Genomic DNA, 17269 nt, shown 5'->3' with positions numbered 1-17269 from the left:
TCTTAAATTCTTCTTAAATGTTTATGTGTTATACATCCTAAATAAATACTTAAAGATACACTCCAACTTCATTTGGAATTGAATTCTATATTTGGTAGGTGGGGAGGAGGGCAGGAAGGAGAAAGAAATAGGTTCAGTCATGGAAGGTAGGAAGAAGAGAGAAGGAGCAGAGGTTGAAGAAAGATGGACTAGCGGGCAGAGAGAGAAAACCTAGGGGGGTGCCGCCAGGAACTAAGACAGCGTGGGGCAGGCAGAGTGCTGGCTCCTGTTGCAGGTGGTCTGACAACCAGACAGAAATTACACCTGGTGTCGTGCACGGCTCAGTAGTCCTTTGTCTATTTTTTACAAGTATGTTTTTTAATTTGTGTTTTTCAGCGATGTCACATTTACAGAGATATGACATGGTTAGTGCGAAGCATTCACATATCTTCTCATTTGGGTTTAAGGTTTACACCTGCTCCGTCATTCTCTGTGTGCCCTCCTTATAGCGACGTGTAGTCTACAGGCATACGCACACCCCACACCACACACACACACACACACGCCTCTCTCCGAGCAGGGTACATCTGTCCCTGAGTTCCCCCCACCCCGTGCTCCCAGCCCAGCACCTTCCCTCATCCCAGCTTTCCGTGCCTCTCTATTTCCGACGCCCGTCTTTGACACCCAGAACCTGACTCCCAATATCCTCAATATGTTTACTTATCAGTGTAATCCCCTGTATATAACCAAACACTTTGCCATGTCATCTGCCTCCTTGAATATCTAAATCAATACTTTTTAAAGAAAAGAAAAGCAAGGAAAGGAAATGAAGCGTACCTTTTAAGAAGAGGTATATTTTTCACTGAAACAGTGAGGTTGGACCCATCAATGAAGGCTCATGAGACTTGGGGGACTTTAGAGTTTTAGTAGGTAGAAGAGTTTACATTGAAATAAATACTCTACTTCCATCATTTTTTACTAGCAGTTTTATTGAGATGTAATTCATAGGCCATACAGCTTACCCATTTATTTCTGTGAACGTTTCAGACACAGGAAGTCCCTGAGTAACCTCAGGTCAGAGGCCGGTCGTGATAAGCTCAGCTGCTGGTTCACTTCTCTCATCAGCGTGCTGAGGGCTGGAAGGTGTACGACCCTTGGGGCTTTCAGTATGGCATTCTCCAGCGACATCTGGGGTGGGATGGCCAGGGACGGGGTGCGTGCAGCTGCTGGCTGGGCGAGCACAACAGGTGCCTACATGCTGCCTGTCTGCTGACCGTGAACCTGGCAGCCGTGGAGGTGCTGCCGCTGCTGGTTTCCCGTGTAGCCATGTCCTCCAGCTGTCTTTGCCAAGCCTGACACGGGCTGGAGCCAGGCCTGGAGGCCCTCACCCATCTCAGCACGGGCGTCCGCTCCTTCAGCGCAGCACCAGCCACTCAGCTGCACAGTTCCCTTCACCTGTTCCAAAGCTCTGACTACCCAGTCTTCCCCTTTCCTTATACGTCTCCCATGAGCCCTCTGCCCTGTATGCTGAAGGCCAGACTCCTTCTGGGTCTGGGCCCCTCCCCTCTGGCCCTAGTCACCTTGGGCTGGTCAACACCAGTGTCCAGCTTCTCTTGCCTACAGCTTCACAGAAGGTACTGGGGGGAGTGGGGCCCGAGGGGCAAAGGACGGCCCCACCGTGGCCACCTGAATGTGGCCACCCGCCACCTGGGACCCCTTTCCCGGAAGTAGTCCAGGGTTGCGCTCCCAGGCAGCCCTGGCAGGAAAACTGGGCACCGCTGCCTTTCTCTGCCCCGAGATTCCAGCCTCTGCACAACAGTGACTTTGAATGAGTGAAAGAACATCTTATCATGGGTTCAGAATGTGCCATCATGGCTGTCAGCCATCCAGCCCTGATCTATGAGTGCTGATTAAAAGGGATACCTTCAAATTCCTGTTTTATTGGAACCAAAAGGAGGTGCGTGTGTTTGGCGCCTAAGTGCCCATCTTCATTTATGAGCGTCAGGATGTTGCTGGATGTCTATTTCTTCAAACAGTTCTCAGTGTTTATCTCAGTAGCTTTTATTTGAAGAAAGCAAAGGGAGTTTCCTGGGAAAAAGAACAGGGCTCACTGCCATTGAAGAAGAAATATGACGACCATAAGGGCTTCTTTATTAGTACAGAGAAACCCATGAAACCCAGTGGGGCAGATTTAGGGAAAACGAAGACAGAATTGGGGGAGGTGTGCGGCTACACAAGGTAGTCAGGCTTGGAAAACACTCTCCTCAGGAAAAAAAAAAAAATGGAGGTAGTTGCTTTCTACTTTCCACTACGAGGTGACAGCTGGAATGCCGGGCCTCTTGGATGTGTTTTTCACTGTGCCCTGGCCAGGTGGAGATGCCTGAGGAATTCAGAGGCTCCCAACTAATCAAGGGGCATGGTGGCTGCTGGGACCTCTCAGCCCTGCCCTTGTGTGTCCCAACCAGCCTTAGGCGATTTGTAAATGAACAATAGTGTGGCTGGGCTTCAATAAAGCTTTATTTATGGATACTGACATTTTTATTTCACGTAATGCTGCATGTCATGAAACAGAATTCTTCTTTTGCTCCCCTTACCCCAACTATTTAAAAATTGTAGAAACCATTCTTGGCTTGTTGGAGGACCGTTTGCCAGCCAAGCCCTGCGGCAGTGCCCCTGCCTGCCCTAGCCCCTTGTTGGCGACGAGGAAACGAGATCACATCCACTGTTCACACCTCCTCTTAGTGCTTTTATTCCTGACATCTTAATTCTCGGCCATCCTTCTAAGTACCTGTGTTTCCATATTCCAGGAAGTGGGCTGAGCTGGAGCAGATGGGACCGCTTCCTGGCCTCACTGCCCACTGCGGGCTCGCACCCCTGGTTCTCGGAGTCTCCTCGGTATGGATCAGGATGCTTTTTAAACATTTAGGAACCAGAGTCTACTGGGGAATGTGCATTTTTCAGAAGCCCTCCAGGTGGTTCTTGTAAATACGAAAGCTCGTGACATGAACCTGAGCTGAAGGGTCATCCCACAGGGTCCCTGGGAGCAGGGCTTTGCGGGCCATTGAGGACGAGCAGTGTTGGGTTGACGCCTCAGAAGCCTGTCCAGGTTTCTAGCTAATGAGCCCCCATAGCAGATCCATAAAAATAATTCAATTTAACGAAAAATTAGATTTCAGTACCATGTCTTGGAAAAGCACATGCATGGCTGCAGATTTTTCAAATCTGATATTCTTGCAGGTTTTTTTAGGTTGAACAATATGATGCATTTTAGCCACATAGGTAGTAATATTGAGTTAATTTCCATCCAGTCAATTTTAATGAGAAATACCTTGGGATGTCTGAGATCTCCTCCGTCTGTGTAACTTCTGTTTCTGTATTATTCTCCCCCCCCTTTAACTCTCTATTTTCTCTAGAATTATTTCCCTGTCAGACTTCATCTCACAGTTGGATTTGACACTGGTTATTAAACTTATACCAGCATGTTCTTTCTCCCAGGAACGCTTGTGTTTGCATTCTTTCTCCTTATCCCGCGGACAGCACCATCTCTCTTAAACACGAGTCAGGTGCACGCAGCCAGGTGTTCTCGTCTCCTGCCAAAATGCGCTCCGCGTTCGCTGGCCCTCCCGTCCCCCATGAGACTCCCAGGAACAGTGCCTGGCACACAGTAGGCACATGATAAATGTGCGAATGAATGAGCGTATTGAGGAACTTCAGGACTCTGACCAAGAATTTGCGTCTTTGGAGGAAATCTTGTTTTCAAGTCTTTCTTGGACGGAACTGCTGCTCTTTTGCCTCCTCGGTGCCAGTGCGGGCTCATAGAAAGAGACCTTTCGAGAGTAAATGTTTTCTCTTCCCCTCTTCTTAAAAGGGTGCATTTTATTTTGCGGCAAGGGAGCTGCATGTGCTCAGACGGGCGTCCAGAGCCGGCTGCTGCCCCCAGGTTATGCTTGGCAAGCGTCTCTAAGACAACAGAGGCGCTTCACAGCCTGAGTCTGTTTCAGAGGGTGTGCAAATAGCCTTCAGCTGGAAGTGCGCACACTGGAGGCTTTCTGGCTTCTCTCTGTTTCCTAGCAGTTTACTGACTTGATTAGGCCCAGACGGAGGGGAAGACGCCACACAAAGGGGCTTCTAATGAGCCCCAGTGTCCAGGCTCACAGCTGGCCACGAGCTTAGGGTGGCTTTGCTGCTTGTCCTGTCACATTTCAGTCAGGGCCACAGAGCACACCTTGTTCTCAGCCAAAGCTGCTTTGATAGGAGGACTGGCCTATCTGTGAATGCCAAGTTTCTCATCGAAACTCTCAGCAAACTGATAGTGTCCATAAAGAAACCGTGAAAAGCTCATTCCCTTTCCTGACCAGCTTCCCCAGAATCAGGGATCACTGAGCTGAGCCAAAGCCACGACCGCCTCTGTGCCGGTCTAAGCTCCGTCTTGGCTGTTCCCCTGGAGGAAACCAGGAAAGAGACGAGGAGGGCGCCCTGGGGACGGTCGAGCTGGAGCCAGTGCTCCTGGCCAGAACCGTGTCTGGCCGTTGCTGTCGGCAGCCTGAGCAGCTGCGGATGCACTATCCACATCTGTGCTTTGCCCTCCAACCTGACTGATCTGGTGAGGGACCTCATGTGGTGGCAGTGTCTTGTCCCTTGTGTCACCTAGGCGCACAGCATGACACCTCTGGCCTCCCCACAGTGCCACATGTCTCTCTCCACTTTTCCTGGGGTCACTGATGTCAGACATGTGACCAATTGTTGTGAGGACAAAGCCGCCTTCTTTCTACCTCTTGGGGTGCTTGCAAACACAGTAGCCCTGTGGGACCCGTCTGAAGTGGCACTGTGCAATTAGCTGTCACGGGGAGCTGGGGACCTCTCATCTTATTTTCACCCCTCCTCCCCACCTCCCGCTCTCTGCCCTGGGATTGCAGGACCTACTAAGGGTCAGCCCATGACCTCAAGCTCTGTTTACTGGGGAACCTGATTAAGACACCCTCTTCTTAATCTCCCATCTGTAAAAAGGGGTTAGGGTACGCCTGCTTGGTAGAACTGTGAAGATCAACTCATTTACACGTAGATAGCACCTCACAGAGTGAACACTTACTAACTTGGGGCTGTTACTAAGATTTCTTATCATTACCTGAAAGTGTGGGTGGCAAGACGGTGTTTGAGGGAATGACAGCTGTACTCATGCGCGGTCGTTGTGAGTCCACAGTGATGCAGTGAGTGAGGGGCGTGAGAATCCCAAGGGCACAGCCTCTGCAGAGTTGCTGTGTCCTACACTGAGGAACGCATGACGGCAGGGACGGTGGCGCTCCCCGCCTGGACAACGCACTAGGTGTGAATGCTGCTGCCTCCCATTCCCAGCTCTGTGACACTTTTCAGGAGAACAGTCCCCGCTTACATATTGTTTGCCCTCCTAGAGAGACGAGGGAAGCGCTTCTTCACAGAGGATGTGCGAGGATGATATCTGAGGAATGGCAGATGGTAGGGAACCATCCCCGCTAGACACCCTCCCTCTGGGAGCAAAGGGAAGACAGCTGGCAGACCCTCTTCCTGCTTCCGCTAAAGTCTGAGCTGCAAGGGTTCACTTGCTAATTTCTTAGAGGAATGGTCTCCCAAAGGGAGGTGTGTGTCCCAGTGTGCTTACCTCAGGACCAGTGGGTTTAGGGAAGGATATCTTGATCTTATCCTTTCCAAAGTTTTATTTTTGTGTAATTTCTGTAATCATCACAATATGCTAGTGTGCTATTGTGATTTATAATAAATATGTATTTGGTCATTCAGATGACCAAAAGCTGTTTCTCCTACTATATATTTGGTCTTCCACAATTCCTGGCTCACAGCTGCAGGAACTCTTGGAAGTTCCTAAATGTTGAGAGTGATAAAGTCTTACGTTATGAAGTGACTTCTGGAAGCACCTAAGGATAGGGACTGGTTGCCAGGAAACCAACCATGAGGATTAGAGGATTGAAACTTTCAGTACCACCCAGGCCTCTGGGGATGAGAGAAGGACTGGAGGTTCAATCAATGTCCAATGTCCAGTGACTTAACCAATCATGCCTGTGCAATGAAGCCTCCATAAAAGCCCACGCGCATGGAGAGCTTCTGGGTTTGTGGAGGTTTGGGGAGGGGCGCACCTGGAGAAGGTCTGGACACTCTGAGCCCCATCCCATAAACTCGTGCTTGCTCTGAGCATCTCTTCCATCTGCTGTTCCTGGTCATATCCTGTCTGAGAAACCTCTAGTCTGGCAAGTAACTTGTTTCTCTGAGTTCTGGGAGCCGCTCTAGCAAATTAACGGAACCCAAGAAGGGTTTTGTGGGAACCTCTGGTTTGTAGCCAGTAGGTCAGAAGCACAGGTCACCTGGGCTTGTGGCTGGAGTCTGAGTGTGTTTGTGTGTCTGTGTGTGTGTGTGTGTGTGTGTGTGTGTGTGTGTGTGTGTGTGTGTTGGGGTTGGGGGCGGTCTTGTGAAACTGAGCCCTTAACCTGGGGAATCCAGTGCTATCTCCACGTAGATGGTGTCAGAATGAAGTTGAATTCTCTGACATCCTTCTGGTGTCCAAGAATTGTTTGTTGGTTTGGTGGAACCCCTACCTCGCACACACCTCTGGGGAACTGGGTCTGGGAACCCCTATTTAACTAGCAATGTTTATATATTTATAAATAAATTTATATACAAAAACAGAGCCTCCGCTCACCAGCATGAATGGCTGACCCCACCTGGTTTGTGCGTATCAGACCACCTGGACAGAGGTGCTGGGAGGAGATCTCTCCTGCAACCATTGATGACAGGGGCTTGGAACAGTGTACCAGGATTGGCATTGTTCACAACGTGGAGATAACAATGGTTTCAGATTTTATTTACCGAAAAATCAAGTCTATGAAATGAAATAAGTCTGTGTGCTCAAGGTTTTTCTTCAAACATTGACCTGTGTGGCGTCCACATTCACTCGGAAGGAGGACAGTGGCAGATGGAGAATTTTAAAAAGCGAGAAGGTATCTTGGACACTTTTTGTATTATAAACCCCTGTGGCAGTCTGGGCTGTTGTATGGTTTCCTGTGCTTTCTGTCTGTAATCATGTTTTTCAGCTTCGCTCCATAATAAACCACAGGTGAGAAGCTCGAGAGCCTTGATGTGGAGGTGTAAGTGAATAGGGAAGATCAAAGTGGGGCTCCTTTGGCAAATTTGCCTCAGGGACAAATTTCCAGAGACAGCTCAGTTGCGTTTCCAAGTAAACACGGTATGTTTCTTGGCCTATATGTCAGTAGAACTCCAGAGACCAAGTCGGAAAATGCGTGTGGGCTGGTGCTAGTATGCTGACGTGTGTCCAGCCGTTCGTCCGTGGGGACGAGGGACTGTCCTTACACATACTGGGTCATTTGGGCAGAAGTCTTGGCAAGTCGCTGTCTGAAAAGCCATTTCTCTCTTTGTCCTTTGGCATAAAAGCCTGTGATCTTTTCAAGAAAAAGGGAAGGAAAATGTCTAACACGCAGTCACTAAGAGCAGCCTTTGCCTGTAACACACAGTCCAGTTTCAGTCTGACTATACAGCTGGTTAATTTCCTCACATATAACTAAGGTTGTTTCTCACACAATTAAGGTATGCTAACAGTATGCCCCATTAGTTACGTAAAAAGTCAAGGTTTTGCTTATGTGTAATGAATATTCTTATATGTCACGTTGACTAATTCCCCAGAGGATTCGTAAGCTTATATATTACTGAGAAAGGGCATTGGGAAAAACCTATACACAGAGTCCCATTGGGTTCTGACTTTTGCTCTCAGTGTGTTCTCACACAGGTGGCTATTCCTTGGGAAGTGTGGGTGGATGTCCAGGTTCTCCTATGGTCACACACCTGCTAATCCATGGGGACAGTTGACCCACGTGACTTCCAAGTCCTGATAGAAAGCAGGGAGCCCCAGCCATGGAGGGAGGGTCACAGTCAGCCTGGCACAGGGAAGGTATGGCTAGGCCCAAACCCCTCTCTCTGGGCACTTAGGGGTCTCCGCTGGCTGTCCCCTCCTCTTCCACCTGAGCACATGCACTTTGGACCTTTGGACTGCCTCCCCTCCACCTGCGTCGAGTGCAGGAACTCTGTCCTCAGCGGCCCCTGGCCAGCCACTGCCTGGCCAACCATCTGCCTTGATTTCCCCGCTGCCCACGGGGTTTGTCGCCTGCCCTGGTGGATTGATTCCCCCTGGGCGTGGCTTGGTGTGCGGGTTGGCGACTGGGGAGCAGCCCGTGTGCGGGGTCGCAGGCCCGGGAGCAGCCCCGCTCTGGGGCGCTCCAGGTCCAGTCTCTCGGGTCTCTTCTCTGCTTGTGGCTTTGAATTGGGGGTGGGCATGCACACCTGCCAGCCTCAGAATACCAGTGTGAACCTGAAACGCAAAGCTGGGACTGTAAAAGGCCTGGGGAAAGAAAAAGAAGGGTAAGAAATTCCTCTGAGGTTGGGCTTTGTAGATGAACCACGCCTGGATGTCCAGTGGGGCTGCCTCGGTTGTTAAGCGTTGGGCCACTGTCACCTGCCTTTTCAGGAGGACATGCAATTAGACAGGGAAGCTGGGACGGACCCTCCCACCCCTCCCACCGCAGAGCGGCACCCTGGGACTGGATAGAAGATAGGACCCGACGTCTGCGGCCTCTTCCACCCACCACTGAAAAATGACTTAGGAACGTTTGATGCGTGTGTGTGATCTGTTTATCTGAGAGAACAGTGTCTCCGTGCACCTCCAACGTGCCCTGTTTTATCACCCCTCACCCCAACAGGCGTGTTTCGATGTTGCGAACTTAACGTACAATTGAAAGCATTTGCTTCAAGCTTCAGGGGTTGCTCTTTTTACTGTGTTCTTGAGCAGTGACGTGAAGCAGCTCTCTTCACGTCATGCTCCTCTCGCCCAGCTGTGCAGGGCTCCATGGTGTGGCTGCACCTTACTTTATCTGGACAGCTCAGAGGAAGGGCGTGTGAGTGGTTTCTGATGTTTCCATGACGAGCACGTCATGTGGACTGGGCTCCTGTGGAGGGGGTCTCCACCCGCGGGGCGGGGCCCAGTGGCTCTGAACTCGGGGAAGAGGCGTCTCAGGGCGGTGAGCCTCCGACTGGCCTCCCTGCAGCCCCGGCTGCTTCCCTCACTGGTAGGGCGTCACCTACCCTCAGTCTCAGTTTCATCGTTTATCAGAATGGGGGTGTTGGCGCCTCCCCTGCAGGCTGACACCAGAATTAAAGGAAACCTGTTCTGTGCCCGCCCGGGGCACAGCCCTCAGGAAGCATTCCATAAATGCTAGTTATCTCCTTGCTTGAAATGAGGGTAATGCTCTTGTGTCAAACTGCTTTCTGGAGACGGAATCATTATGAAATGTTTCCTGGTTGCCAGAAAGGTGTTCAGTGACATTAGGATTGTGTCACCATCAGCAATACAATCCAACCAAACCAGTCTGGTGGGTTCTGTGCAGGCCTTTCCACTTACCCTTAAACCACAGGCGGCTGGCTGCACCTGAAACCTGTCTGCCCTACAGCCACGCCTGGGGGGGGAGGGGGGGGTCCCTTCACCGCCACAGGTGGGCCCACCATTCACCACGACAGTGAACACCTCCAGGCGCTGTGGCAAAACACATTCAGAGCAGCTTACCTACCGAAAGGAAACAACACACAGGTTCTTGCCCACGAAGAACTTACAGATGCCATTATGAACAGTTTTCCCAGTTTGGTTCTGTCAGCTCCTTTCGTCCTTAATCCTTAAACCTCCACACAGTGGGTGAACGTGCAAAAGTCTTGGCCAGGTGACTAATTTGAGATCCCGGCGTGACCCACGTGGGCCCAGCTCCCGGGGACATGGTCTCCACCATGCTGGTGTATGAGCTGCAGGCAGGAGTCCAAGCCAGGATGTGGGGGACTGACCAGGAGACCAAGTCTGCCTCCTCCTTCGGTGGCCCAGGTGATAAAGTGACATAAGGGACATGGCACAGCATGCAGGACCACTGGATGGCAGCCGTGGCTTACGAGGGACAAGAGTGACGTGGTGCTGGGAGAGGAAGCAGTGCACGGTCACACTGTGCTCTGAGATGCCATCCAGGCTTCCCCTCGGCCTCCACCCTCCAACAGCACCCTGCAGGTTGTGTAGACGCGGGGGCTCCCGTGCGGCCACCGACCTCAGTCCCCTGGGCTCTCGCTCAGGCCCCCGTCAGCTCGGCCCTGTCTCCTGAAATACCAGCTGATTTGCCTGTTTAGGTTCTGTTCTTCCAGGCTTTCGTGTTCCTCTTCAGATCTTGTCTGTATTATAGACAGTCTAATACATGACGAAGTGAAATCAGTAAGAGACCTGAGCCGGGTGGCAGGCCTGAATCTAAAATCCATGCCGTTGGGAAGCCACAGCCGTTCAATGTAAACAACAACTCAGGGAATCAGCGTGTTGGACAGGAAATGTGTGTGCGTTAAACAACGCAGCAAAGTAAGGAGAGTTACTAGAACATCTGTCATTTACCATTTGTGACCGTCACCAAGTCTTGTACCATCTCTGAGCTCTCGGCCCCTCGCAGGCCAATGTGATGGTGACATTGGCCTCGCCTCCACGGAGCACGTGAGCACAGGATGCTGGAAGCTATCTGTGTTCTGGAAAGAACACAGTGTGGTTCAAAGTGAGTCCTGGCCCAGGTGCCACCCCTGAGCCAGTGCCGTGGCCCCTGCACACGGAGCCTCGCGTCCAACTGGAAGCACAGGGCCGTCTCGGGGTGGGCACCGCCTTGCCACGCATTCCAGAACTGCATACTGCTGCGCGTCATTGTGTGTGCTGGCAGGCCCAAACAGTGGGTTTTTCTGCCACACAAAGGCTTGCTTGTGACACTGAGAGTTGGCTTTCAAAAGGTCCCAGAAAAGTATGGCTGGGGTGGGGCTCCTGCTGGGAGTTTCATGGCCAGCGCATTTGTGCTGCAGTCCTTCAGTTCAAGTACGTGGAGATGGAGAATGCTCATTTGCTGTTGGTCATACAAATGCCCAGGGCCTGAGGAAGCAGGAGGCAGTTTCAATGATGCCGGCGCAGCTGCCTTCCTGGGACTGGGCCCGAGGGCACAGCTGCCGCTACAGTGCGACGAGAAATCCGTGCTCTCAGCTCAGCCGTGTGTCTTTCCAGAGCACATGGCAGATATCCTTTTAGCTGTGGGTGTGTCAGAGCAAGGTGTAAAAATAGCCACCAGGCCCTTGGTGGAGAGCCGGCCGCGTACCAACCCTGGGTCCAGGCCACTGGTCCTTTCTATACGGCCGCGTCTACACAAGGTGGGCTCTTACACTCTGCGGGAGCTCGGGGACAGGGCAGAGGCTAGGCTGGAACAATGGCTGGTGGTCTGAGTGCGGGAACCTCCTGGGGCCGCTGTTGCTTCGATTCGGTAAAAGGACAGTCTTGCCTTCCTGTGTGGTGATCAGTTTCGTGAGATAATGTGTCCGAGTGCCTGGCTCCCAGCAGGCCACATGCGTGGGGAGGTGCCCCCTCCACCCCCAACCTGGAGACCTGTGACCCTACCAGTCGGCAGTGAGGTCTCAGCAGCAGGGTTTTCCCCAGACAAGCTACCAGGCGTTTCCACACCATGCTGCTGCTTGTCCATTCTCTTTCCTGGGTGAGCCTGCATCTGGCCAAGCTTCTGACCCCATTATGCCAGCCTCAGAAATGGAGACTTTCCTCCACATGGGTCAGCACACTGGGAATGGATGGCAAGCGGTGTCCCCTGGGAGATGCTCTGGCTTCTTCCTTCAGTCTGGTCACAGAGAACGTGGTACAGAGGAGACCCGGGAAAGGCCAGAGCACAGCCGTTTGGCCCTTGCCCCCTGAACGCTGAGGGAAAGTCCACGCGCATCGGTGGGGTGTTCACTGTCCTCCCCGTGTCCCAGGCAGCTTGTCTCCGGCACGTTTTCATGTCATGCTCACAACAGCTGTGGGAAGGAGCCAGCATAACGTCCTCATTACATTATGCGTCTTAAACATTTATTTTTAGGCAAAGGAATCTGGCATGCTCTAAATAGCAGGGTCAGAAATAGAATAACGTGCAGATTGATTCCAGCTTCACAAGGATGCTGTGATTCAGTGTCTTAGTAGTGGTTTTAAGAAATAAATGTTTGGCTCACAGCTCCCCACACCCACAAAGTACCACTGGAATTAAGGGGAGGGAGGGACACACAGAGACTGAAGTCAGTTGCAGGAAGTAACCTTTTAAACCCAGTTTCAGCTTTTGCATATTATCCAAAGTCAGAGGAACCATTAAACAGGCCGTGTTCACTGAGCCCCGCGCTCAGGTCTGAGGAAGGTCACAGGAAAGTGGGACACAATGGGCTCAGCCTCCCCAGGGGTGGTGTTCTGTAAACTGTCCCCCTCATGACTTCAGTTGGTGGCTGTGATGTTTATGGAAGGAACAAGGTAGGAGAGATCACTCCATCTTGGCTGACAGACTCATGAGAATGCAATATGCCACTTTCTAGAGAGTTCTAGGCTGTCGGCAGTTCCAGAATCTAATCTAGAAGCATAGTGGAGAGTGCTGTGGAAGCTGTTTTCTCAAAGAAGATGGAAAAAAGGAGGGGAGCTGGAAGGAGAATGATGGGACCCAGGGTAACACGTGGGTATTATTGGGATTTTGTGTGAGACTTTGGCTTAGTTCAAGTTCCAGGTCAGATGCTGAAGATACTTTTTGTCTCTATATAAAACAAAACAAAACAAAAAACAGTGTATTTTCCTTATATGCAAGTTTGTGTTCAGTTCCCAATTTAATACAAGTAGTACTTATTTCTACAATGGAAGGGCTGTGATTTAATTATGAGAATCCCACGCCACCATCCTGTCCTTTTGTACAAAAGAAAAAGAAAAAAAAATTATTCAGTGTCACATCATCTACTAAAATCACTTTGCATCAACATAAAAGTGAGAGGGAAAAATCATTATGAGCTGACAAGGAGCAATTCCCAGTAATGGTCGTCAAAGGAAAAAGAGCCATTCTCGAGGGAACCATTCACAATTGGCTACCTTTTGTGCAAGAAATAAGGGGAATAAGAATACATGTACTCTTGGCTTTCTTTTGCAAAAAAATAACAAGGAAGGGTGGAGATGTGTGGGAATGAGGTAGGTCGTATAAAAATAGGAGTAAGACTTTTTGTATGTGCCTTGTTCCGTGGCTTTGATTTTGACCCAGTATTCATATTCAGAAAACAGGCTATTAATAGTATCAAAAATGACAAAAGGAAACCAATGTTGAATACACACAGAAACAAATGAACCTAACTGTATAAAGTTGATAGCGTAACCACCCTGAATAAAGGCTCTACTCTGATGATTTTTGAACAGTTTCGATTATATACCTTGAGTGGAACATTGTTTAAGAACAAAAGAAATAGCAAAGCACTTTGGAGCTTGACCTGCTTTGATTATAGTTGAGAGAGGCGTTGAGTGTTGGTGTTGTAATTCAGAAATGATTTTGTAGGTATCGTAGGACAATAGAGAAGGGTAGGACACACCAGTGTTACTGGACACATAATTGTAACCGTGGGAGAAGGGGCTACAAGCACTGGATTCTCCCCCCGCCCCGCCTTCCTCAACCCCCATGTATAGAAAAGCAGTGATACTTTTCCGATGGGCACACTAACTATAATTTCCCCCATAGATCTCCCAGGTATGGAGTTGAGTCAGCCAGGGTCATCCTGTGCCAGAAAGCAAGAAAGTGTTCACATGCCAAGAAGACCCATGGGTTGGCCTGAGGGACCTCCGACTGACAAGAAAAGTCATAGTAATAGACTGCAATGTATTACATTTTAAAAACGCATGAGTCCCTAGTATATAGTGATTTCATAGTGTGCCTCAAGGAGATGAATACGAAAGGAGAAATGGCAGCTAAATAAATTCAGAAGAAGTAACGCATTTGAAAAACCTCCAGCTTGTGTCCTTGACCTAGGCTAACTCACTGGGTGAAAGGTTTTCAGAGAATTGGGCATTTACACATTCTTATGTCACCCCACGGTCACACGAGGAGTGGCTGATGCTCCTCTGTGGTATTCTTGCCAAAAAAGTTTTTAATATGAATCTAATGATGAAGAAATAGAACAAATAGAGAGCATTCTTCCAGCAACTGCACCATACACAAATATCAACTCTAAATGGATCACAGACCAAAATGTTAGAGCTAAAACTATAAAACTCTTAGAAGAAAACATGGGAGTAAAATGGTCTTGGGTTGGCAAAGGCTTTTTGAAAATGACACGAAAAGCATAGGTGACATAAGAAAACATGGATAAATTGGATTTTCTCCAAATTAAAACATTTTGCACTTCAAAGAACACCATCAAGAAAGTGAAAAGAAACCCACAAACTAGGGGAAGAATATTTGCAAATCATATATTCGATAAGGACTTGATTGCAGAATGTATAAAGAACTCTTACTACTCAACTACAGAGAGACAAATAACCCAACTGGGAAATGGCCAAAAGGTTTCTGCAGATATTTCTCCAAAAAAGATACACAAATGGCCAATGGGCATGTGAAGAGATGTTCCACATTGTTAGCTGCTAGGAAATGCAAACCAAAACTACTTCACATTCACTGGATGGCTATAATAATAATAATAAAAAAAAGACAGAATAACAAGTATTGGCAAGAACGTGCAGAAATTAGAACCTTCAGGAGTGTAAAGTGTTGCAGCCACGTTGAAAAATAGTTGGACAGGTCTTCAAAATGTTAAACATGGATTCACCATATGACACAGCAACTCCATTCCTAGGTGGGAAAATATGAAGATATATGTCCACACAAAAAATTGTATGCAGACATTCATAGCAGCATTACTTATCTAACTGAAAAGTGGAAACAACCAGAATGTTCATCATCGACTGTTGAATAGAAAAATAAAATCTGGTCCATTCACACGATGGAAGAGTATACAATAATAAAATGAATGGAGTACTACTACACACTCAGCATGGCTGGATCTTGGAAACATTACGGTCAGCAAAAGAAGCCAGTCACAACAGTCCAAACATAGTATGATTGCACTTACATGAAATGTCTGGAATAGGCAAGTCCTTAGAGGCAGAAAGTAGATCAGTGGTTGCCCAGGGCTGGGGAGATGGAAGGGAAAATGGGAATAACTGATATGGGCACAGGGCTTCTTCCGGGGGTGATAAAAATATTCTGCAATTGTGGTGGATGGTTGCATACCTCTGTGACTATACTAAAAACATCAACTTGTCCCTTGTAAATAAGTGAATTTATAAGATGTGAATTAGATCACAATAAAGCTGTTTTAAAAAGCCAATGCCATGTAGAGCAAAAGTATGGGGAGAGGGTTCAAGCTTAAAAGGCGTAATGAAATGCAATGTGTGAGCCTTACTTATATCCTTGTCTGGAAAAAACTACCTATGAAAGGTAATTGTGGCACAATTCAGGAAATTCCAGCTTGGATGGGATGCTAGATTATATTTTCTTAGGTGTGACAAAGATATTGAGGTTATGTAGGGGAATGTCCTTATTCTTAGGAGTTGTTTGCTTAAGTGTTTTAGGGTGAAGTACAATTTTCTCAGCAACTTACTTTCAAATGATTAAGAAAAGTATGTGTGTGTGTGTGTGTGTGTGTGTGTGCGTGCACGCACGCACGTGCACACAGAGAAGGTGAATCTTGGAGTCTAGTTGGAGGGTAGTTTGATGTTCATTGCACCAATCTTTGAACATTTTGGAGGTTTGGAATTTCAGTTTTCAGTTTTCAAATTTCACATCACTGTTTCCATTCAGTGGGGTAGACATTGCTGAGTACCTACTGTGTGCCTGACACTGGACCCAGGTGTAGTCAGGGAAGTACAGTGTAGTGATGTCCATGCCATGGGTTACTTTACGAAGTACAGAGAACGTTGTGTAATTTAGAGAAGTGATCCCTGCCTTCAAGGAGCTTGGGACAGCTACTAATGTCTAAATCTTGATAACCACCATTGAAAGTGATTTCTAGGTGAATCTCAACTGCGTTGAGCCAGTGGTGGCTTGGCTTGCACCCCCGGTGTAGGTCATCCACGAATGCTCGTGTGTGAGGAGTGGCAGCTGACATGCCCTGAAGTGCCAGCCAGCAGCAGGCAGAACTGAATGAGCAGAAAGTTTGTAGCAGCAGTTTCCTGTGACACAAAGATGTTAGCATTGACCTTCGCCTCTAGAATATCGTGAGCTAATCAGCCATTAGGCATACTTTGAACTTCGGGCTCATGGACTGCTGCGTGGTGTCCTGGAAAGCAGGATCCCTGACGTGGCAGGCGAGTTCGCTTGGTGTCCTTTCCTCATACGGTTTATATGTCCTCATGTATGTGCGGGGGCAGCCCCGGTGTTCTGCCACCCAGGGCACTTGACTATGACTGCCAAAGATGTTCAAAATCATTCCCATTGGAAAAGCACAGGATCACGTCTTATCAGCATAGGACTACCATTGAGGAGACTTCCGAGCTCCGTAAACGTCCTTACCACAAGCAGGACTTCTAAAGGTCATTTAAAGCAGGGGATTATAAAACACGACACATCCATCCCTTAGGAAAACATGCAGAGAGAGGAGGATTGGCCAGTGCTTTGATGAAGTCCTCTGTCCCCTGTGTGAGTGTGGGCAGGGCTGTGTGGTGCCAGCACAGGGGGCCCCCAGGGACGGCTGGGGCTAAATGCAGCCTGCGTGCACTCAGCAAGTCATGCTCCAGGGCCGGGTATGCACGAAGGCCCGCTGCCTCTGTCTCCGGTGCACGAGGGCCACACGGCCTGGCCGTCTGGGTCCACTGTTCATGGTTCAGGAGCGTCTTTCTAAACCGTTTCATGACCGTGCGGACTAGAAACCTCAGCTTCAGTGTCTTCAAAGTGCAGGAACAGTGACGGGTCCTTCCATGTCATCCGAGTGACGAGTCCCTCTAGCTTTTCACCATGTCTCCTTCTCTGTCTTCTACAGTTTTCTTGCCCACACCTAATCTGACACTATTTTTTGAAATAAAGTCAATAACCATTACCACCTTTGTAATTAAAAAAAGGTGTAATTTAAAAATGATTATTAAACATGTAAGTGAGTCTTCTGCGTAAATAAGCCCATTGTTCTTACCAAACTTTGGGAGAAGCCTGGAGGTGAAGCGGTGTGCGATAAGACACATCATTAAATCAGGGTATTGTACAGTAACAACCCCCAGACGTGACTCTCTTTCTTCATAAACGTTTGCATGCTCCCCGGTCAGCATTTTAATGCATTTATTAGGGTGACAGGGAAGTTATCGGACCATAATCTAATGCCACACCCTGTTCCAGGCTGGGCTGTGCAGGGTCCTTCTGGGGCT

At 48.9% G+C, this 17269-nt stretch overlaps 1 protein-coding gene across 5 annotated transcripts in view; it reads left to right on the top strand.

Annotated features, from left to right (window-relative positions):
* Nucleotides 1–17269, top strand: part of COBL (cordon-bleu WH2 repeat protein) — a 179757-nt gene that overhangs the window by 31228 nt on the left and 131260 nt on the right. The window lies entirely within an intron of this gene.

The sequence above is a fragment of the Rhinolophus hipposideros genome, assembly GCF_964194185.1.
Source record: "Rhinolophus hipposideros genome assembly, chromosome: 18".
In the NCBI taxonomy this organism is placed as follows: domain Eukaryota; kingdom Metazoa; phylum Chordata; class Mammalia; order Chiroptera; family Rhinolophidae; genus Rhinolophus; species Rhinolophus hipposideros.
This window is presented reverse-complemented; position numbering and strand designations above follow the sequence as displayed.